The sequence below is a fragment of the Crocodylus porosus genome, unplaced genomic scaffold (assembly GCF_001723895.1).
Source record: "Crocodylus porosus isolate Cpor-Errol unplaced genomic scaffold, CroPor_comp1, whole genome shotgun sequence".
NCBI lineage: Eukaryota > Metazoa > Chordata > Crocodylia > Crocodylidae > Crocodylus > Crocodylus porosus.
The window spans coordinates 17,560,846-17,584,140 of record NW_017728925.1 but is presented as its reverse complement, the minus strand read 5'-3'; the positions used below and the strand labels follow the sequence as shown (position 1 = coordinate 17,584,140).

Genomic DNA, 23,295 nt, shown 5'->3' with positions numbered 1-23,295 from the left:
AAGTTTCTGCGGACAACTGTTCATGCTTGTATTTAGAATATAGCGTTTAAATGCAAAGTTATCATCTCAGTTCCTCTTAGTACCCAGTGCACAAAAAACCCCCACTTTTGTACTGGTGATGCAGCTGAAATGCACCACTGCATAACTTAATGGTAACTCATGCTCAGAATATGCTGCTTTACATCAGAGGGTAACAGTGGTAAATGCTTTTTTTATTTAACCATTTAAATGCACTGTAAATGTATCTTACCCTGAATGCAATTCAGGATGGACCTGGATGGAATTTATACCCTGCCCCTAAAAACATAGCTCTCAATATTTTAACTGCTTTGGTATTGATGGCAGCCTCTCTTGCTTATGAGAGCGCTTCAACATCATTTGTGGGCACAATCCATGGGCCATCAAAATACTATACAATGCTCAAAGTGTCTTGGTGCAGACTTGCATCCACCGTTATCTCCAGGGCACAAGCTTTGGCTCAGCTGAGCCTTCCTTAACACCCAAGGGTCTGAGTCTTGCGACTGCTGATCATTGTATTAGGAATGGGCTGCAATAGTGGCTTGCTCTGTTACATTTAAAAAGATATCATATTTATCCAAATTCAAAACAACTTGGAATGTAAAATAATTCCAAATAATTCTATACATGGAAAACTTACAACTTTGTTATAATTTCCTGTGTATAGAATCTAATTATTGGCCACTTGTCTTAAGTTCATCCCCCACAACACTGCAGAGGGGAAAGCAGTGGCAGGGGGCAGGTGGCTAGGACCCAAGCAGCCTAATTGCCGCTGCTGCTTGCCCCCTCCCATCTTGTACTCGAATTTAAGACGTGGGATTTTTTTTCCACATGTTGCAAAACACTTGTCTTGGATTTGAGTAAACATGGGACTTCTAATCTGAGTTAAGCCGTGTGGTGTGTAACTGCTCCTGTGCCAGGATCAGGTTATGACAATCTGCTGAGTGCAAGCACTGACCAACAGAATGCAGTGCTCCTCCTCAGGCTCGCTATATATATAGTTTGCTTTTGTGGCCTTTACTTTGGCACCTTAATCTACTGCTCTCACATCTTATAGTTTTAGCCTGAATTGTTCTTATTCTCTGGTTTGCCTTTTGCCACTTTTCCTTCTGTTGCACTGATGATGCTCCTTTGGCACATTCACTACGCCTGTCAAGGAAGCTGTGAAGTCATCCTCTTCCCTTCTTCATTCAGCACGTGCCTACTTTTCCTTGGGCCTTTTTTGCTCATCCTGTTCACTTTGTGGAGTCTCCTCTTAGCAGGAGCTCCTCTCCTGATGTAGGTTTGGCTCTTGGCATTAAGTCAATTTAAAGATTTTGGTTCCTAATTCCTGTTTTCAAAACTGACTTAAAGCAGTGGGAGTGAGGCTCTTAAATAAGCTCAGTGCCCAGTGGGAGTTAAGTGCCTAATCTGCATCCATAGGTGCCTGTATGCCTTTGAAACTCTGGCTCTTTGGAGCCTTTCTTTTACTGAGAGTCAATGAGATTTTAGGCATTTCTGAAAATGTTGCTTATTGGCCAAAGAGCCCAAATACCAGCCCAAGGCTCCAAAGTGCCTTTGTCGCTTGAAAATGGGATTTGGGATCCCACAGACATGTCTGCATCATGCTGAGAAGCCTGTCCTGCCCACTCACTCCTGCTCAATTCACGCCACACCCCACGAATGAAGCAGTGCAGTCATCATAAAGTGGCCCAGGGCACGTGCCAAGCAGCGTATTTGATGGAGTGCCTGCGCTGCAGGGGTAAGAGTGGGCAGTGCCCCTTGGGGATGGCCCTAGGTACAGCAGGGAGGTGGTATAGGTGAGACCTAAGTCATGGATGCACTTTGGCCATCCATGCCAAAACACTAACACTCCTTGGACTATCGAGCACCTTCTTGCTAGCCAGAAGTTTGGGTTGTACCAGGAGAGTCAGTCTGTCTCCTAGGAGAAAATCAGAAAATGCCTTCTTGTGCCTCCACACATGCCGGCTTGTTTTCATCAGCAGGGCGTTTCAAAACCCAGGTAAGCAAGCAGAGGAGGATAGTACAATGTGCCTTTGTCTTTAGAATGGAGGCCTGTAACTTTTAGGCTGCTGAATTTTGTACCTTTTGAATGCAGCTGAACAGTCCTGTATGCAGACTGGGTTTCCACAGCTCCAGCTGGCTGCTGTGGAGCTATTCCTGTGCCCTGGCTGAGGAGGCTTGCTCTCCCAAATTTCTCCCTTTAGGGATCTGGTGATTCTTCCTTACCACTGATTTCCTTCATGGCTGTGGCACCAGTCCAGGAGGGGAGCTGCTGTTGAACATGTGCTGTGACAGTAGTCTGTTTAATAAAAAGGAAAAGAATGAAGGGATTTAGGAAAATCCTCCAGCCTTGAGCACCTAATTTTGGAAACAGAGGTCTGTGTTATGTTGTCTAGATGAATCATGTCAGTTTGCAGACTTTGCCCAAGCAACCAGCAAAATACTTACTCCTGCAAGCAGTTTTTGCCTTTGCTGCTATTGGCTCTGGCTGCCCAAGAAGCTGGGGACTGCAGAGAAGCAAATGCCCTAAATTGGTACTGCCCGCTGGTAAAAGTTCCTGGGAAAAGACAACATTTATTACCCATGCCTTCACCTCCTGATGGAGTTACTGCAACGTGCTTGGAAGCCACTGAGGAGCCAAAGAGCATGCCAGGTAGATGCTGAACAGGCTGTTCTAGCTTCTGCTTTGTCTACAGGTATAATTCTTGGCAGCATTAGTCAATGTAGTCTGGAACTACCAACGGCCGGTATAGTTTAGTTGATGGATCTGCCTTTCTCATCTTGCTCCCTCATGGTTGACACCAGTTTGTGAATGGGTGAAGGTTGAAAAGGCATTTGCTGAGGGAGCCTGAGACTTTTCTACCCCACCGTTAGGTTTGTTCAGTCAAGGGTCTGGTTTGTTGGGAGACTTGCCTGTCAATTGTCTTGGGTTTAATACTGTTTCTACATGACCAGATGGCATAACAGGAATATGATATAGAGGCTGTCCAGGTTTTTCAGCACAGTGGTGTTGAACCGCATTTCAGGTGCCTCAGTGGCCAGCAGTGGGATACTGGGTTGCAAAGGGCTTGGCTAGGAGAGAGCCTGTTAAGTCGTGTCTCCTGCCCACGGGGTCCATTCTGTGCCAATGTCCATCATTTTCCTTAAACATGCCTCAGTATTTGGTACACAGTGACTCTTATTCCTGGGCTCCACACATGGAGCAAGCATGTAACACGCAGCCTCTATTGTCCTAGTGATTCCTGTTGGACAGAGTACACGATCGAGCTCGCGCGAAGGCAGCTTAGTGCCCGTGTAGGTGGTTTCTAATTTGTCTAATTTGCTGTCGCACAGCCAACAGGAGTTAATTAGATGATTCCAGCCACCGTCACAGCTCCCACTTACGGTCCTGTCAGCCTTGCTGCCAAGAGCTGCACTGGATTTTTAATACCTGGTGCATTCCTTCTATCCCCCCTCTTTCATGATCTACTCCAACATCCCAGTGAATAACTGCCTGGCTGTATTCTCCATGGCGTCCTTGCAGCAGAACAAGCTTGCAGACCCTTCCAGGCATTGAATTCTTGATGGCCTTGAACTAACCTCTGGAAAGGCTTTAATCCAATAGCAGATTTTGACCATAAAGACTTTTAAACGTGTCAGGCACATGGTGAGGTCTATTCTTTCTTATATGCACCTCAACCAGCTGGTGCTCATATCTGTAGTGGGTATCTAGCTCTCTACTTGCTGGGGAAGAGAGAGACGTTGTCTCTTGTATTGCTCTTGCCTCCTAACTGAAGAGTGATCTTCGTAGTGCCTTATTCAGAAGTTCTCTAACTACAGGAAGTCTTAATTAGCAAGGTATGTAACACCAAAATCCTCTCAAGCTGTGGCTTTCCCAACAACCACTGAGTGAAATACCCCAACTACAAGAACTCCTTTGGGCAGGACAGTCAACAGGCACTGGCCCATCTAGATTCCTAGGCAGTGAGGAGGAAACACTCCTTTATGGGCTGGCTGTTGCAAAGTCCTGCATGAGCCGCCGGCACCAGGAACAATCTGAAACTAGATGGCACAGCCTTCTTACCCAGTCTAGCAGTTCCCATGGACTGGGAGAACCCATAATAGAGACAAGTCCTAGAGGTCTTATCCCTCTTTCTCAGTTGTGGCTCAAGAAATGTAGCTGATGACATCAGAGGAACATGCACACACCCTCCAAATATTAAAGCTGCATTTGCTGGACTTTTTCCTGGAGGGGTTGGAGGAGATGGAGCAGATGCTCTCCCCTTTCATTATATAGATTTCTAGATTGATGCTTTATGGGTCCCAACAGGGCTGAGCCTAAAGAATGTTTTCTGTACATTTCTCCAGATTGCCTGCTTATTAACAGGCTGTGCTGGGATATCCCACAGGATTCAGTCCGAGTCCTCAAGAGACGGGGCATTTCTGGTGATCGTTCTCCAAGCAATGATGGGTGAATTCCCCTCTGCTACATTTTGTGCCCATAAGGGTCGGATGCAATTTGCTTTATGTTGCAGCTCTTGTCTTACATCCTTGTCTTACATTTAGTTATTCAGCTAAATGGCTGGCTAGCTCCTGCACTACATTTAAGATGCATCTGCCCTCTTCTGTTGACAGCATCTTTCCTCAAACTTCAGCCTGGCTCCAAAGAAGTCAGTGGCGGCTGGCACACAATCCCTCTGCTTATGGCTGAATTTGGGCACACAAGATCTCTGTCACTGAGAAACAGATAACACTGACTCTTAAAGATGTGATGAAATACAAACACGGTTTGGCATTTTTAAGTACCAGATCTGCCTGGCCTAGTTTCAGGATATCCAAAACTACCTTGCTTGAAGACTTGCTGAGGAGAGGTGATATACAAGTCATAGCATCCTTAAAACAATTCTAGCAAGCCCAGCTTTAATAGTTAAAGGGTGGTTGATGTGTATGTCCCTCTACTGTTATCAATGAAGAAACCTCTTGAAAAATAAGAGACTTGATTGACTAGTTGAAGTAAAGAAAGTGAATGTTTTGGTCATGTTTGCTATCTATCCTGTGTGCAGACAGCTTGTCTATTAACTGTCATTGATTTCATTTTTCTGCTGTGTTTGAGCAGATCTAGTTTGTGGTGAAACTGATCTTTATAATAAAGTGGAAATTCTATTATAGTCACTTCAGAGTAACTCACTGGAGAAACTCTTGCTGTTTCTGGCATTAAAGTCCCATGCCAAGGATTGTGGTAGCTGTGTTCAGCTGTATTTTCTTTGTAGAACACATTTTGGACATTTAACCACGATCTCGGGTAAATTGATCCTGTGTGTTAGCAAAGAAGCCGTCTGATCAGAAATGTCTTATTGCTGTCTTGTGTATGAGGCACTGGCACTTAAGGATAACTCTGGTGTATCCTCTCAATGCACAGATATTTATGCACGCAGCTTTATTCATGCCTATGAAATTTCTCCTTTTCTCAACCCTGAAACAGGAGCCCCTCAGAATACAGGTAAGTGGTTCATCTGTAACTAATCCTTAATGCAAAGGAAAAACAAAGGACAAGAGTGCCTATCCCCACATCTGGGGTCTTTTTGCTCGGAGGGTGGGTGCTCTTCTGGTCTGCCTGTTATCACGTGTCACTGCAAAGTGTCTTGCAAAATTAAGCTGGCCTCTTGCAGAGCTGATGCAGCTAAACTCAGCATGAGTTTAAATTCAGTAACATAGTTTTCTTTATCTCACTGACTGCATGAAATATTCAGATCAAATCTTTAGCTTGGAGTTTTACTGGACTTGAATGATCAGAGATAACTGGGAATCTCCATTCCTTGGATCTAATTTTGATTTTTAGATTCTGTTTTATCCCACTCTTTGGCGTCTTTCTCTTTCCATCTCAGTGCCATATACTGCGAGGCATAGGGGGTAACTTAAACTTAATAGTCAAAAGCAATCGGCAGAAAAAATGACGGCACAGCTGGTTAGGGAATTCTGTGCCATGTTAATGTAAAGTCCAACTTATGAATAAGACCTGCGAGAAATTTAAACAAGGTATCTTGGAATTCAGCTGCAGATTCAAATTACATCATGTAATCTCTGACCTGAAGGCTTGTGTCAACTGGATAGTTAAAGGCACAGTCCCTTTTGATTTGTCATGTAATATAAGAATATCAAAATGTTTTATAACGGTGGAAGCGGATGTCTTTGAAAACATCTGGACTGACATCTCTTCAGGTGCAAACAACCCCCACCACTTCTAAAAGGCTTTAATTGGGTGCAGGCTGGTGACCCTACCTCCAGGCACAAGAGGGGTACGACACGCTATTTTAAATGCCTACACTGATTATCCTACAGAGGAACCTCAGTTCCAACCTTGTTCAGACCCTGCTGTGCTAATGTAGCTCTTACTGCATCCTGTGGATAGTTTCAAGCTGCATTCATTTGCTTCCTGACTGTATTTGGTTCCTTGTTCAGTACTTGAATTAAATGAGTTCAGGGAAAAAGAGGCCCAGCACAGACATTGTCACTGAACTCCCTTCTCTGCACTTGACGGCTGAGGCAAGGATTTCTTAAGGTGGTATCTTTTATTGGACCAACTATCGTTGGGGTAGAGTTTAAACAAACTTTCAAATGAAAGACATTCTTCATCAGGTCACTTGATGGTTGAAGCATCTTGGAGTGAAGCTTGAAGTGCTGCTCCTTATGCACAAATAATTTGTTTTAACCAAATGTTGAGACGCCAAGGTTGTGACCCTGGTACTCTTCACTAGCACTAACTACACCGAGGGGCTAGGGTAAGATGGGGAGAGTGTAATTACTGTTAGTATTTGAGCAACCCAGCTCAAGGCTTTACACTACCCAGGGAGCAAGGCTTCTGGGCATGTCTGTGCAGTAGATTAGATGACACTGTTGGAGACAGACTTTCTGGTTCAGTGAACAGGGACAGGATGGAAAGATTTCAAAAGCGAGTGAGGTGAGGATGAAGAATGCAGGAAAGTCAATAAGCAGATTAAATTCCCCAATGCAATCCTATTCTATCAGAAGTCTGCTCTTGGCAGTGCAGGACTGTGCAGCTGAATTTGGATGAAGGAAAGAAGAGGGCTGCTGTTAACTCATTTGCCTGGTGCTCGGCGTGCTTGCCCTTTTACACTTAAGCAGAGAACGCCATGGTGGTGAAGAGGAGCCACTGCCCTCAATTGCACAGGAGGATACACTCCTCTCACTCCATTAAACAGGTTTAGATGCAACAAACAACAGCAAACACAAAACAGCTTCCTCCTCGCAGAACTGAACAGGTTGTCAAAATAGTCCCAGCTAATCCTTTTCTAAGATAGCAAGAGGTTAAAGTGCCAGAATGGAGCACAAGGTGAGTCTCTTGAGAACTGCTGTGAATTAGTTGGCTAAACAATAAAGGGAAATGTCACTTGGAAACTGCCTGACTTTCCTTTATTGCTGATTTTTTCTGTTCTCAGAAAAGCACAAGCTTGTGTAAGCATAAGCAATACAGACTTACTCAGGGCACCGTGTTAGCTCAGCAGTGGACACTAACAACAGAGGCACATCTAAATGGGGCTTAATTAAGAGAAGCAGAGCAGCTGGTCAGACCTGCATTACTGCTGTATGAACAAAGGGCTACTAATACTATTGCAGTGTAGACAGAAGGTTGACAGGCCTACCTACCATCGTTAACCTAATGATGTATGAAAGTAGGCATATGCAAAATTCCATGTTAAAAAAGTGTCCTGTATTCTAACAAAGTCCAGCGTAACAAGAGAACAAATGCTGCTTATTCAACATTTTGGCAAATACATTTTCCAACCACAGAGAGGCTTTGCCACATTTGACACAAAGCAGAATGGGGATTCAAAGCTTTACAGTTCTTCATAGTGTCACTAATTCCACTGTTGCTGTCTGCTACAAATCTTTTACTCAAGACCAGACTAATGTAGACTTCTAATCGCACCTGTTAACCTGGGGAAAATATTGAAAAGTAGTTGAACGCACTGCCTGTAATACCACTTCTCTTGCTTTCAACTACACAGAGCCATTCTCTGGGCAATGCTGCATATTTAAATCTGCTCTCAAAGCCAAAATGATGCAAAACAGCTGCAAAATCCCACCACCCACACAGTCTAGTTACACACTTATTACCAATTCTAGTGAGGACACGCACATCCCTAACTACCTTGCTAGACAGCTAAATACCAGAAATCATCAAGGCCTTTAAGGATAAATAGTTTAAACTACTCCCTTGGTGAAAAGGGAAGGAGGGAACTGACTCACTCTCTTCTGCTTTGAAAAGTTCAGTGTCAAGTCTGTGATCCTGTCCCTAATCAATATGTATTGATCAAACGGGCTACTGGCCAAAGATGATGGCCACCTCCCAAGCCAACCCAACAATACGCACCTCGTTACTTGCTCTTGACCCAGCCTGGGGCCAGGAGCACTCTGGGAGACTTGCTTTCTAGAAGGATGTTTCCTTTCAAGATTGCATTGTGCAAGATTTCAAAAGTACTGGAAAAGCTTAGGAGAATAGTTCTCTACAGACTACATGCTTTTAAAAATCCTACCCGGTATGGGTAGTAACAGGTGTAACAACACAGCCCCTTATCTCTCATATCTCTCCCTTACCTTAATAAGACATTTGTGGGAGAGAGATGGGAGATTTTCAGAAGTAGCCAGTGTTCTGGATACCCAGGTTGACACCTGCTCTATGGGAAGAACTGTGAATCTACCCTGTGGAAAATCACATCTTTCTAAGATGTCCTATTAAAGAGCTAACATGACTAGCTGCTTCTGAGCACCTGGACAGATGGGTCCACACATGCAGCCAGCACACCCCCTTTTTCCTTCCGTTTTACTTTGGAAACTTATCAGGTTGTGTTGAGTCCTGCAACTCTGTATTGATTAGCAAATGAGCTTAAATCCTCAAAAATGCAAGCTCGCTGCTCCCCGCTCCTAAAGAGTGTGCAGAAATGGGAACCTGTTGTTTCAGGCTTGTCAGCCATTTCACAATAAAGAAACTCAAGTTTTTTGGCCCTGCTGAGTCTCAGAGCAGAGCCACATGCCAATCTTTGCAAGCTTCCTTAAAGTAAAAATGGCAAAATGACTAAACTCCTCCCCAAACTTACTGCCTCTGAACTACTCCAACTTTAAATGCTTTCATTAATGCCTTCAACACCAAATACAACACTAAACAATCCCATATTTTGCATATGAAAATTATTGAAAAGAATAGTCGAGAGAGAATTTCTCAATGAAATAGGAGATCCTTATGGTTTTAAGTAGAGATTGAATTACAAAAAGGTCCCTTCCTTGTCTGCAGCCTGTCAAGAAGACCCTGATGTTTATTTTTCCCTGAATATACTGTAAACAATGCAATTTGAAATACGAAGTTGGCAATAATCTTAGTTGTGTATATTGTAAAAAGTGTACTCAACATATTCCAAGTGGTGTTTTAATTTAGGAGCAGGGGAAAAGCAACTGATGCCAAATTGAAAGCAGATTAAATTTGCTCAGTATTAAAACCAGCCTGCAGATGTGAGATGTACAGACTGCTCTTTGTACACTGAATGTCCTTATCTCAGTGATGCTGTACCTGTATACTTGATCTCATCTTGCTTCTGTGTTGTGGTTAGTATGTCCGCCACTATTGTGAAATGTGCAGAGCACAGATATTTGCACTGTAATCTTGGTGCAGCTGCCACTGAATGTAACCCAGCACTGCTGCCTTCTCTGTACTTAAATCCCTGACCTGTTTCACTTGCTCCAAACAAGGCACAATAAAAGCTTTTCTCTGCAAACAGGATCTATGTCCCTGTGACTGATCTGAGTGTCCAACTCTGTTAATAAACCTTGCTGAACTGCAGTGTTGGTCTAATTTCTAATAGGAAACTATCTTTGCTTTTTAGAGCATGAAGCCTTGGAGACTAAATGAAGGGAGACCTGTTTCTCTTGAATAGTTGGGGCATTGTCTAGGTGGACAGGTGCCATGGCTTTCTTTAGGCTATTCGGCTCTGACAGAGGTTACAGACAGGAACATAATGAGGACTTGCATTGCATGGAATGAGGCTGGAACACAATCCTTTTGCAAGGGCAGCACTGAAGACAGTGTTGTATGTGTCCACATGAAAAAGGGTTCTGCAGCGATTCCTGAGAGTCATGATAGAGGAATGACCTTAACAGAAGCAGTAGGATTGTTTGTATCTGCAGCCTGAGAAAGGAATTGCTGCAATGGGATCTTAAACCTTAAGCTGGAATTTCCCACTACACCTATACCTTCAAAACCTCTTTACTACTTGATAAAAACCTAAGGTCAAGCACTGTGCTCTACAACAGATGAGAAGCATACACTTGCTTTTCTACAGGTGGGAAGCCAGTTTGTGACTTGATTTTTTATTTGACCAGGAAGGTAGCTTCCAGCACACATGCCTGACTCCTCTCTCCTTGTTTTTACCTATAGTTTCATTGTGCAATTTTAAACTTCCCACAAATGAGCTTTCCACTGGAGAGGTTAAGTGAAAACACTGACCTGCCATTTTGAGTTGGGGCTCACATTAAGTATTGCAGTTGAAAGACTGGCAGGCACATGCACAGTATCTAGGGTGGCCGTCACAGAGGACAGTCAGGTTGTCCTGTGTCCTCTATTGATGTGAAACCAGACACCTTTTATTTTTCTTGAAGAGAAAAATAGAGGACAAAGGGGCATTGGGTTTTGTATCGCTAGAGGACAGAGGAGCAGAAAGCCGGCATGTCCTCTACAATGGCCACCCTAACAGTATCGGTTGCAGAACTCTATGCACTAATGGTTTCTAGGTGACTAATTTTCATGCTAAAAGAGCACTGTTCTTTCCAGTGGGGAGCCCTGTATTTGGCATATAGTTAGGAAAGTAGAATGAAATTGGATTCTTTTATAATTAGATTTATCAGAGGATAAGGCAACACTTCAATGTTTGTGTGTGGAAAGAAGGTAAGTTCCTCCCCTCCCCCAACTCCCCAGTAATTCAAACCCTTTCCCTGTGTTGGAGCATGATTCCCTTGTTACACTGCTACCATTTGGGTCCATCCCTGATTGCCAAGGTCCTGACCAAATGCAGTCTACTTCAGCATCCAGAGAAAACAGGCAAAAAACGATGTCCCGTGCTCTGTCACCTTTGCTTTGGGTTATTCTCTCATAGAATGGTTTTTATTTTAAGGTGACAATACATGCAAATGTAGTATTAATATGGTCATTCAAAAGGTGAAACATGGTCTGTGTCAGATGCATTCAGTCCCTGCCCTTGGCTCTTGCTGTGCCTGTATTATTCAAGATTCCCCTTCCAGGAACCGATGCTGAAAAGCTGCAGCCCCCATACGCTTACCTTTTCATGGAAGTGTTTTTCTGATCCTGTTGTTCAGTCTTTTCATTTCGGAAGGCTTGAGTGGAGTTTGCTAGTCAAATTCAGAAGACACCAAGCTGGAAGAGAGGATTAAAATGCAGTATAGATGACTACATTTGAGAGTCTGCTCTCAATAAATTTGCTTCCCTGGGAGCCTAGGGCTTAGTATATATGACAAATTGCGTAAAACACAGTGGCAAAAAGGCCAAGTGTGTTATATTGGGTTGAATATGCACAAAAAGCCCACTAATCTCTTGCTAATGAGGAAGGGTGCTGTTCAGTTGCTTTTAAATACCAGATATTTAATTAAAACTGCAAAGCAGATTCTTCAAAAGGCTTAGCAAGTTAAGATCTACAGCCATGGTCAGCTGAGAAACGATGATTAATGCTTCAAGTTCATAATGTTGTTAAAGGGATGAACTTCCTATCATTAACCAGTCAGTGCCAGAGCCTGTCCAATACCATCTTCTCAAGTCACAGTCTGCCAGGATGTGCCTATAAATACTGCCTTTGGGGTAACACAGCAGAGAAAGTTCAGGTTTAATACTAAATAAAGTTGTTTATCTAATGCTTTGCCAGTGCAATAACCGTGTGAACTGGGCAAAAACCTCCAGCATGGCATATACCAGTGATTCTCAGCCAAGGTCCCCTTGAGATCCTTTTAAGGGTGATGCAGGTATGCACACACGATTCACAAGAAAGACCCAGAGAGTTTGGGTAGGAATCCATAATGTCAAAAACATTCTGCCCTGCTGTTTTTTTTTCTGAGTTCCTTGCAATAGAAAAACTGCTCTATTATTTTTCTGCAGTCAAAAAGTGAACGAAAACTAAGAGCTGGCATTTTCCAAAGGGTGCCTTGACTCTTTTTTTAAAAAAAAAAAAAAAAAAAAAAAAAAAGCTTGAGAAACACCGACTTCCTAAAGGAAATCAAGGCTGTTACAATGTGGGAGGAAGGGCTGTGCGTGCATTCACCCCAAGAGCATGCATTTAAAGTGCTTTGCGACTCTCCTCCGTCCTTCCCTCAAAGCTGGCATCTAAAGTGCCCTGAATAATGACTGCTATCACCGTGTTACATAATTTGACCCTATAATTACATCTGTTGAGAACTACAGGTCCCACACATTCAACTAGTCACTGAGCTGTAATCTGTGCCTTTGTAGTGAGACTAGCTTCCAGCAGCAGCTAAGCCCATTTCTTGGCACTCAGGATGCCGTTATGAAATGCAGTCAGTTTGACGCAGGTGCCACCTGGTTCCCACCTTCAAAACTAAAGGCAGTGAAGGAGGCCAGCACAGGCCACTTCACTCAGGTAAGTGGCTGCACCTACTGGAAACAGGTTTGACCCTCAAGTCGTGAGGCTGGAATTTGTAGGAGCAGAAAAGGGCAGATAAAGCAGCCTGCAACTGCAGAGCTGGTGAAGATGTGCTCACCAGGCACATCTACACATGCACTTTCATGCGCATTAGTTTATTTTAATGCACATTAAAGTGTCACTAAAAAAAGTGCTATTTAGTCAATGCGCAGTAAAATAAGTAATGCGCGCTAAGCACCACTAAAAACCGTGGGTGCCTGTATGTGAGCGCAGAGGCTGCTCCAACATGCTGTAATTACAGTGCATTGGAGCAGAATCAACTCAGTCTGGTGGGCCATGGCAATTGCCATGCTCCAGCAGCCTCCTGCATTTCGTGTATCAGTGATCCTGTGCTTCAAAATGGCGGCTGGGATACTTTATTTAAAGTGTCCCTGCATTAAGAGGAGCTAAGATACATTTTCCTAGTACTTCACAGGGAGTTACTAGATTTAATGGGCATTAACTAAAGCATGTTCATGCATGTGTAGATGCACCCTCATCACTCTGAACTGAAGCATCCCAGAGAGGGCTGTGAACTGTCTGCACATCAGACTTGTCATCTTTCACCTCAAGGCTGGCGGCACTAAGCAGAAGTCCTACCCAAGGCTCCTTCAGCAGGACAGGAGCCCTGCTCTCAAAGTCCTTGATGCGACCTGGGCAGCAGCTGAATGAACCTGCCTGTTTCTGGTCTCACCAGCAGGGATGTGTAGAGGAGATGCCTTTTGTGGGGAGGATCTCCAGCTTTTCTTCCACAGAGGTGCCAGCAGGGACAAGGAGAGACAACGCTTGGTCTCTGCCCGGTGTGTGAAAGGATCTGGGCTGCTCCAGATGCTGGTGGACACCATGTAGTCCCTCTGCCTCTACAGGCCTCTCAAGAGGGGCCAGCTGAAATAACTGTTCTGGTGGTTCGCTGAAGCACCTAATAGGAAGCAGAAGGGTTAACGAGCCAGAGGCACTCAAAGGGCAATCGAATGGATGTATGCACACTCCTCCGCTGTTTCTAAGGAGATGCCTAGTGAAAACCAATTACACCCTATTTACTATGCGTGGCTGGCCTGTTTCCTCTAAGAGGCCAAGCTCTCTAGACCTTGTTCACCATCCAGGTGCCTTCTCACAGGTTGCTTAGACAGCTGAAAGAGCAGCCATGTCTGGACCCGGGAGCCTACAGAAAAGCAATCAAAGCCATCTCTCTGGTTCTCTCCTCTCCCCCCGGGCACTTGGATGGTCTGGCTAATGCAGCAGCACCCAGTCAGACCGTTCGATCAAAAGACAGATGATGAGACCTGCAAGTAAAAGACACTTCTATTGCACACAGCTGCCCCTATTGTTGGCATGCCATGCACTCGGTTGGAGCTGCGATTAAAATCCCCAGCGCATGCAGGCTGAGGCACTTCCTCCCACAGGCAGGGAGCCCACTGCGAGAGCACTGTCACTGTGGAGAAGGTACATTTGAGTACAGAGAAAGAAGAAGAAATCAATTTATTGACTGAGATGCGCACAACTAACAAGCCAGCCCGGCTCTCCCGCGGGTGAGGAACTGCCACATCCACGGAGCAGGCTGAGACTATTCAGAGAGCTGACCTGCAGCCCCTGTGCTTCATAGCGCAGGGAAGGAGATGCACACGGCAAACCAGATGCAGTCTGCTTCCAGTCTTCCCTGAAGGTTTGCAGCCTGATTCACCATGGGCAACCTCCTCTTTCTCTGGCTCACAGAGCACATAGCGAAGGAGCCGCTGTATCACTTCCTGACTGACGCACTTTCCCTGAAGGGACCCAGGGTGGGCACAGACCTTGGCTTATTCAGCAGCCCACATGCCGCCTACTCAATGCAGACGCCACCGCATTCCTCCCTGTGGTCTGCAGGAGAAGAAATCAGGGTGGGGAATCGGGCAAGGAGAAATTAATTCTCAGCATTGTTTGAAAAGTGAAGCCGTTTGTGCTCGCCAGCTTGGCAAGCCGGTAACTTTCCAAAGGCTGCCAGCCCACACGCTAGAATCTCAGCTTTCTATTAAAAAATGAATGGGCTCTAGCCCCATGCTGAAAGCTGCACATAAACTTGACATGTGTAAGAGAGCCTGAAAACAGCCCAGAGCAGGAGGCCTTAATGCAAGCCTCACAATGTCATAATGAGCAGGTATGCAAGAGTCAGTCCTTAACTACTCCATTGCTGATCACAACAGGCAAGCCAGGGGCGCAGCTGGTAAGAGAAGGATGGACTTAAAGATCTGCAGGCGCTACTTGAGCACCATACTGGCACAAGCAAGTACAACTACTTCCTAATTCAAACCTCTCCATGAGCATGCCCAGCTGATGGGTGGCCTCCCAGGAACTGCATCTCCAGTACAGATCTCCCTGCTGGGACTGGTGATCACCCAGAATAGGTTTGGCAGGGGAGGGAGAGAACAAGCCTGTAGTAGGGAGTATTGAAGGGAGCAAATCCCTTTTATCCAAGGACTATAAATGCAAGGGGCTAAGTTTCACTAAAAACAGCAGTGACAAAACAATGCTTAACCTGTAGCATAATGGTTAGAGCCCAATGCTGTAAAGACAGAGTCAAACCCAGCATCAAGCCCCCTCTGGGTGAGAGGACCCTACAAGTCAGCTGCCCTGTTTCCTAAGCAAATGCCCTAACCCATAGGAGGCTATTCTATGTCTTGGAGTTGAGACACAGGATAGCCCCCATCTTGAGTTATGCTCAGTCCTCACATCCACACTTGTACAACCTCAGTGCAGGGTTAACAGATTCGTAACCTGTGCTGAAAAGGCCGCTTATGTGCTGGAAACTTGCTGTTTAGGTACCCTTTGGGCAGCCCTTCTGCAAGCCCTTCACCCCCCTGATCCAGTGGCTCAGTTGCTTGCTATAAAGGGCTGACTCTGGTCCTTTGTTGAGGCCTTGAGCCAGCTGGGGAGCACCCATCCTCTCCCCACGGGCTGAGCAGTAAATCCCCCCTTCTCGATGTTACTGAGCTCCTTGGTGTGCTCCTTGTGCTCCCAAGCCTTCCAGGGCCCTGATTTAGCCTTCAGTTCACATTACACTGTACATGCCAGCACCTCCGTTTATTTATAAAGCTGAGTTTCCCTTCCAATAACACAGGAAAGACCCTTCATGCTCTAGACATGGGAGAAAGGAGACAAATGCACTAGGCAGAGCTCAGGGAAGAGCCAGTACTGGCACAAGTGCTTTGGAAAAATCAGGGAAGGTCACATGAAGAATCCTTCCCAAAGCAGCCAGGGCCTCTTGCCTCCACTCCCAGTGTGGGAGGAGGATGTGATTTCCTGCTCAGGGAAGAGAAGAGGCCCCCCTACACATGTGATAATTTGGAGAGAGAGAGAGAGAGAGAGAGAGAGAGAGAGAGAGAGAGAGAGAGAGAGAGAGAGAGAGAGAGAGAGAGAGAGAGAGAGAGTGTGTGTGTGTGTGTGTGTGTGTGTGTGTGTGTGTGTGTCGGGGAGGAGGTGGGGGGCATAAGGCTACGCAGGAACCGCCAGACTGGGTTATACCCAAGGTCCGTACAGCCCACTACTTTGACAGTATCAAGTAGCAAAAACTTTACAGGAGAGTATAAGAAACACGTTTTTGCTGAGTGATCCCTCCCCATCCCAACCACATCCCTGACTACTGTGTTTAATTAACAGTCCCTGATGGAGCTGTCCTCCAGAAGTGTGTCTATTTTCATGTCAGGTGCAAGGCAAACACCTGAGAAAGAGCCGGGACTATATGAGCAGGACTAGTCCAGGGCATCTCTATCAGCATGACAAGCCTGGTCCAGATCTAGCCAGTGTCAGCGGAAGGGAGGGACACGCTGGACAAAGCGGAGCTGCATGACTTCCCCTGTTCACCATCTCTATGCCAAGGGCTGAGGAGTCCCCCCTTGCTAAGGTGGGCGAAGGCTGGCTCAGCTTGGGCTGTGAATCATTATACTTGATGGGCGAGGAAAGAGGCTGAGTCCCTGTGACTGGGGGAGGTATGAAAGGATCTTTTTCCAGAGCATTTATAAATGCTCCAAAGTCTCCCCCCTGCCTAGCCCAGAGGAAAGGCCTCAAAACCCAGAAAAAGAATTCAATTTACAGGCAACTCTGATCCAAACTGCCTTTGAGGGTTTGGTTTCCATGCTGTACCTCAGCCCCTGCAGAGACCCCCTGAAGTCCAGCCTTTCAGCCCCAGCTACAAACACGCAATCTCATTCAAGTCTGCATCATTTTAACTTGACAAAGCTTGACTTTTGAATACAGAGGGGTGTGCTATACCTGCTAGAGGAAGGAGATTGTTCCTACAGAAGATCACAGCATTTGGGGATGGAAAATTCACAGATCATCCAGCCCTTTTCCTGCTGCCCATGATTAAAATTGGGCAGCTCAAAACTCTCCCTAGCTGACCTCTACGGTGAGGGGCACATCACAGCTTCCTTGCCGTTATTCCACCTTTCATACAAACACTTTTGTTCTATGCCTAGCTGCAAAAACCCAGAGCAACTCAGCAAAAAAATGCACAACCCACACACAACACAATTCACAGCCTTAAGGCATCTGTGCAGCGAAGGGAGCAAGAATCTTGGACTGCAAGTCAAAGCAGCTACTTCCAGAGGGGTCATACATATTTCATTTTGCACCTTGTCTGCCATGTGCAAACCTGAGAGGCTTATGTAGGGTCGCTGAGGACAATGAACTGACTGGGCAAAAGCAAAGCTCCACACTCAAAACAGTGGGCTAGAAGCTGGCCTGGCTAGGCTAGGAAAGTCTGGCAGCTTGTTCAGGAGACACATGGGGAGTGAAAGGATGGAGGCTTGTGCAGTGGGAACTCAACACCTGGGCCACCTATTACTGATCTGAGCAATATTTGCAGCTTCTAGATGCGCTCAGAACATGGACCCGCAAGTTTATCCAACCGGCGGCTGCTGAAGGATGGCTTAGGAAGTGATGCCAGGGCTCCCCAACATCACCACACTATGGCTGTGCCCCTCTCAGGCACAAGAGCTGGTAGGACTGGCCCGATAGTAGTCGCTTTGCCCTTTCCAAGGGGCTCCTGAAGGCCAGAAGTCACTCTAGGTTTACCTTCCAAAGGTCATCTATGCAGCAGCTCTGAGATGATCCTTCAGCCCAGATGGCAGGCAGAAGTCCCTGTCTGTCAGCTGACCTTCGCAGCAGGGGATTTCAGTGCCCAGCTTCCTCGCGCTCACGCTATTCGCTCGCTGCGAACTCTGCGCAGCCGTGGCTTCTGCTTCATAACCAGCGGGCTGCCAATCTCAGCACTGTTACTGAACTGTCATGGCTCAGCCGGTCACTGGGACCCAGGGGGTCTCCCTCACTGGGCAGCACTGCGCAGCCCCATCACCCCAACCTCCTGCCACAGGGCTCCAGAAAGACCAATGCAGGTGGGTGGAGAGGAGAGGAATTTAGCAAAGCTGTACCTATGCTACATGTCTTGCTCCGATTCCTGCTGTTTCAGTCCCTGGTGAAGTTCCACCGTGCATGAACGGCGGGGAAAAGCCTAGTGTAGCAGGTGCAGCAGGGCAGGGCTGAGATGTGCTGCCAGAACGGGGCAGGGGCTGCTCTTGGGCAGGAGCGAAGTGTCCTGGCAGTGTGCTGGCAGGCTCCGCTCAGGCCACGTCATGGCTCTTGGGGTAAAGAGGTTTCACACACATGAAGTGGCCTTGCTGTCTTTGGCTCCACATGTCTGGAAGGAGAGCTGAAAGCCCCCTCTCCCTCCTCCGCATTCCCAAGGACTTGCTACCAGGGGCTCCTCCCTCAAGGCTGTAGCTGCAGAGATGCTTCATCCTGAATCAAGGACGTGACTGTAGGGCTGCTCTGCCCATCCTCCCGCACCTCCTTTTAAAGCTTCCCACGTGGGCTTAATGTATTTACTTCATGCATGAAAACCAGTTAACAGCTGCCAGTCACCTTCCCCTCATCCAGAGATCCTCCCTCCGCTAAAGCAGCTGAAGCTCAGTACATGCACTTGGGAATAGCACTGCGCTTTAAACAGCAATTCACTCCGAGAGCTGACAAATGCCAGGGTTGCATTCTTCAATTAAAGAGAAGCCCAGACACTTCTCGGTGATGAGCCAATGGAAAACACATCATTCTGACAGGCCTGGAGCTCAGACTGGCAGCGGATCTGCACGAGGGGCTGGAGGACCTTGCTTACTAGGAATTTCATCCCACAATACCCCACACTTGGCACAATTCTTAAGGGCTTGGCAGCTGTACAAATCAAACACTATGACACCTTCCCTCAGATGGTCCCAGCTGCCTAGGAGATGTCATCATCATTCTCATTTGGCAATTGTGAATGGCAAAGCAAAGGGTCAAGTAACTTGCCCAAGGCCAGGGAGGGAGTCAGTGGCAGAGACTAGAAACAGAACCAACTCTTTCACTTTCTATTGCTGTGGTTTCTCCACTAACCATCACCACCATTTTGGTGTATATGATTTCCCTAACACTGCACTCTCCATCCAAGCACTTCTCACCCATTCCTTTCTGCTTTGCTTCCTTTCCCTTAGGAAGCAGGCACACGTCCTACTAGCCAGTCGATATGCAAACCGGGCTGAGGCACAGAGCAGTTGTGTGACTGGAGAACCATCATCATCCTACAGCCTGACTACGGACGGGGATCCCACGCTGTAGCTTGGCCCACTAGAGTTGGTCAGAAAACAGATCTTTTCCCCAGTAAGTTTTTTAAATTAACCCAGCTCTGAATGTTTTCAACATCAGCAGTTGAAAAAGGTGCAATCCGTTCCCAGCCTCGCCCCCAGCCAACGCCTGCCAAACCAGAGGAGGAGGAGGAAGGTCGGCATCACTAACCCAGCTCGCACCCATCCCGCGTGCTCTGTGTAAATCACCTGACTGCCCAACGTGGGTGCTCAACCTCTGCCCCAGAGCCGTGGCATCCGACCCACGGGGGCTCCCGCAGCACAGGGAATTTGGCAGCGGGGAAGCAGTGGCAATAGCACCGCCCTCCCCCACTGCCAAACATCCACGTGTCCATGGCTGAAGCGGGGCTGGGCCATGGCCAAATCCTTGCAGGGCAGGGTTGGGGCTGGGCCAAGCCCTCTTCTCCCCTGCAGCAGGACGGGGACCCGCTGTGCCCGCCCCAAGACTGCTGGCTTGATCCGGCCCGTGTAGGTTGAGCAGCACTGGCCTAACCCAGTGCCTCTCCTCAAGCACCAGCTTTGCTGGTCCGGACATTGCATGCAGATGCCCAGCTCTCAACTCTCAAAGCAAGCGCTCTGGTCCCAGCTTAGCAACAGCCCGAGAGCTTGCGGCAGGCAGAGCGACGCTCCACGGACACGCTAAGGCATCCGTCAAGGCCGAACCCAGGAGCCGGCTGCCCACCCACGCCCCCGGTGCTGTCTCCACCTCATACGGTCACAGACTGGAGGGTGGGAAGGGAGCTTAGGGGGCCACATCGAGTTCAACCCTTGCTCCAAGCAGGACCAGCCCCACCTCCATCCTCCCGGCCAAGGCTTTGTCCGATTGCACCTTAAACACCTCCAAGGATGGAGACTGGACACACTCCCTGGGTCGCCTGTTCTGGTGCTTCACCACCCTCCTCCTGAGGGAGTTTTCCCTAATATCCAACCTGAACCTCCCTTGCTGCACCTGGAGCCCATTGCTCCTTGCTCTGTCGTCTGGCCACGCGGAGAACAGTTCAGCACCATCCTCCCTGCACCCCCCTGCAGGGCGCTGAAGGCACCATCAAGTCCCCCTCGGTCTTCTGCAGCTCCCTCCGCCCGACCCCGCCGGGGCAGAGCATCCCCCGTCCGCCCTCCGCTCCCCCAGCAGCAGGCGGGCAGTGGAGCCGGGCAGGCGGGCGACACTCGTGGCCGCTGAAGGGGCCAGGCCTTCCCTCGATGCCCCCCCAGCGGTGCCGGCTGCCCCCTTGGCCCCTCCCCCCACTCCCTCAAGAGCCCCTCCCTGTTTCTAGGGCTGCCCCCCCCACAAGCCGGGGGGGGGCACACGCTGCCCCCTGCAGGCCGCCGCCTGCCTGCGGGTATGGGGGCACCACTCAGCCCCTCGCCATGTCACCAGGTACTGGGGGCCAGGCGCTGCGGTGGCCCCGCTGCAGGGCCTGTTCTTGGGGGCACTGCAGGGAGCAAGACCCCAAGTCTGCCACAGGCCCCTGTCCCCCTCCCTCCACGAGGCTGGAAGACCTGGGAGCCCACTCAGTTCTGCCCGGGCAGCCCAGCACCAAGGGCCTAGCACATACGCGCGATGCTCAAGCCTTGGTGCCGGCCACTAGCCCCGTCAGGCTCCCAGGCCAAGTCCGCTGGACGGAGAGCAGCAGCCCAAAGGGAAGCATGGGGGGACCGTGGTACCCCCCCGCCCCCCACAGAAACCTGGGGACACCGTGTGCCTTGGGGTATTAATGATGGCCCAAAACCTGACGCCCAAGTCCCTGCACGGTGCATCGTGGCTGCAGGAGGCAAGGGACTGCTTGTCTGCTCCTCACTTGCGTACAAGCACGGGCAAGGCCCAAATCTACACTGTTTATAGGACAGGTACTTGGGGATTACCCAAAGATGCCTGTTGCCAGATCTGCATCGCCTGCCCCCAGAGCTGCTCCAATTTGAACCTTGGAATAAGCCTGACACAGGACAAATTCTTCAAACCACTTCAGTCAACACAGGTGTAGACATGCCCTTTCCGTAAGGCTGAATGACCAGACCTGTACAGCGACCAAAGCAAGTGGTGCTCCCCACTCTCCATGGCTTCAACTAGAGAAGCATAACATGCAAGACAAGGTCTCTGTTGCATAGTATTCAGGGAGCTAATAATGGGAACAAGATTTATGTCAACGAGAACCATTTTCAGGGCCAGTTCAAGTTGTAGATCCCAGTGAACAGATTTGGATAAACACAGTATTAAAGCAAGATGAAAAATAGTAAATTACTGGACTTCTGGAAGGACGTCTCATCTATTACTCACCTCTCCTCCTTCCAGTTGCAGTAGCAGAGGAAAAACAGGCTGAAAAGGCATAGAGCCTGCCGTTGCTGGTTTAGCGTCTCTGTTCTCTTGGCAGCCAGATGCCTGGATGAGCAGTTGCCAAGAAAGATCTCAAGCTGCAAGTCAGGAGTTCAGTCCCATTCAACCCTAGCTTTAGGTGAGAACACGTAGTGCATAAGGCCTCTTGACTCTCAGGGGCACAGCAGTGATTCACATGTGTTTGCTTTAGTACATGAAGCAGACCCTTATTTGCCCCTCGGCCTCTCATGGGTTGAATACAGGAAAAGCTCTATGGTGAGCTTTGAATGCTAGCTCCATTTTGAGAGCTATATGCAGAATGCTTGGCTTCTCAAGGCACTAGAGAAAGAAAATCTGACTATGAGGCAGGATACCATTTACAATAAAAAGCAAAGAGTGTTTGCATATGCATATGTGCCATACTTTGTTCAGGTTGTTATATATTTTAGAGAAGTTAAGCTGCTGAACAGATGGAAAAAATCCTCCCCACAGTGAAAACTTTACATCAGCACCCCAGACAGCAAGGACAGCTGAAAAGGAAGAGGGGAAAAAAAGGATATAGGAAAATGTCGGCAGGTGGCTATTGAAAAAAGAACAGTGCATGTCAGGAGGCCTGGAGGAGAAACCTGAAGACCTGTCAAACTAAGTGACGTGCAAGTTCTGGACATTCACCATACAAACCCTTAGTAGTTAGGTGCTGAAAGTCTTGCCATAAAAATCATTCCGACTGCAAAACCAGTAATCTAGAGGTCCCACACAGGAAACGTAACTTAGGGACTTGTGTCTGGAGCACAAAAGGTTTCAGCAGGAGAACTGCAGTGATTCTGCATTCAGTGCCCAAGGGCAGCTGAGGTGGACAGTATGGTGGGAGCGGGAGGGGGGCATGACTCCTAACTCAGCCCATAATTAACCATTTCATTAGCACCGTAAAAGGGACAGTGACCATCAACTATACCCACTGCTTTTACCATAGCAGGTCAGTCAAGTCCTTTCTATTACAGTAGCTCTAACTAATACACACCAAATTGTTTCTTCTTCGGTTTGCTTGTTCACGCTGCCTTTCGTTTGTGTGTATCTAGTCTCCACATCTTAAAATGCCTGCCTCCTCCTCATATTTAGTATTTAATCTAGTCCAGCTGAGGTCATCCGAGGAGACAACTCTGTGAAAGACAAAGCAAAAATACTATATAGGCAACCTTATGATGCCCTTGTCTTAAAGCACAGTGATGGTCACGGGAAGTAGCTATGTACTAATACCTTTCTGGAGCAGGTTCACTTTCAGTTGCCCATACTCATTTCAGTAACAAATAATCTCTCTTATCCCTGCAACACACGTAGGTAGGAAACCCTGAACTGTTCTGAGACCTCATGCATGCAACCGGCCAGCGGTCCAGCTGGATTTTGTCCTGTTATGAACGGGCACCCCAGTGAAGATTGTGCGAGTAGAATTTGGCATGGGGAAGTCATATTAACAGGTACAAATTAACCAACCAGAAAGGACCCCAGTCTGCTTCTCAGATGCAGGCAGAATAATGGTGGGCTGCAGAGAAAACATTCTCTTACTCGTAAACTAACAACATCTGATGTGAAAAAACGAGCTATGAGCAAAGAGATCGAACAAGGC

The 23,295-nt window shown here is 47.6% G+C and overlaps 1 long non-coding RNA gene across 2 annotated transcripts; it reads right to left on the bottom strand.

Moving 5' to 3' along the window:
- Positions 1–1,127: 1,127 nt before the first annotated feature.
- LOC109314059 lies at positions 1,128–23,071 on the bottom strand. 2 transcript variants are annotated; one of them, XR_002102209.1, is made up of 3 exons: positions 22,693–23,071; positions 13,408–13,632; positions 1,128–11,440 (listed from the first exon to the last, which is right to left on the bottom strand). It is a non-coding gene; the product is annotated as an uncharacterized LOC109314059 (long non-coding RNA). The 2 variants fall into 2 exon arrangements; XR_002102208.1 differs by lacking the exon at positions 22,693–23,071 and having other exon boundaries at positions 13,408–16,013.
- Between the last annotated feature and the right edge of the window lie 224 nt (positions 23,072–23,295).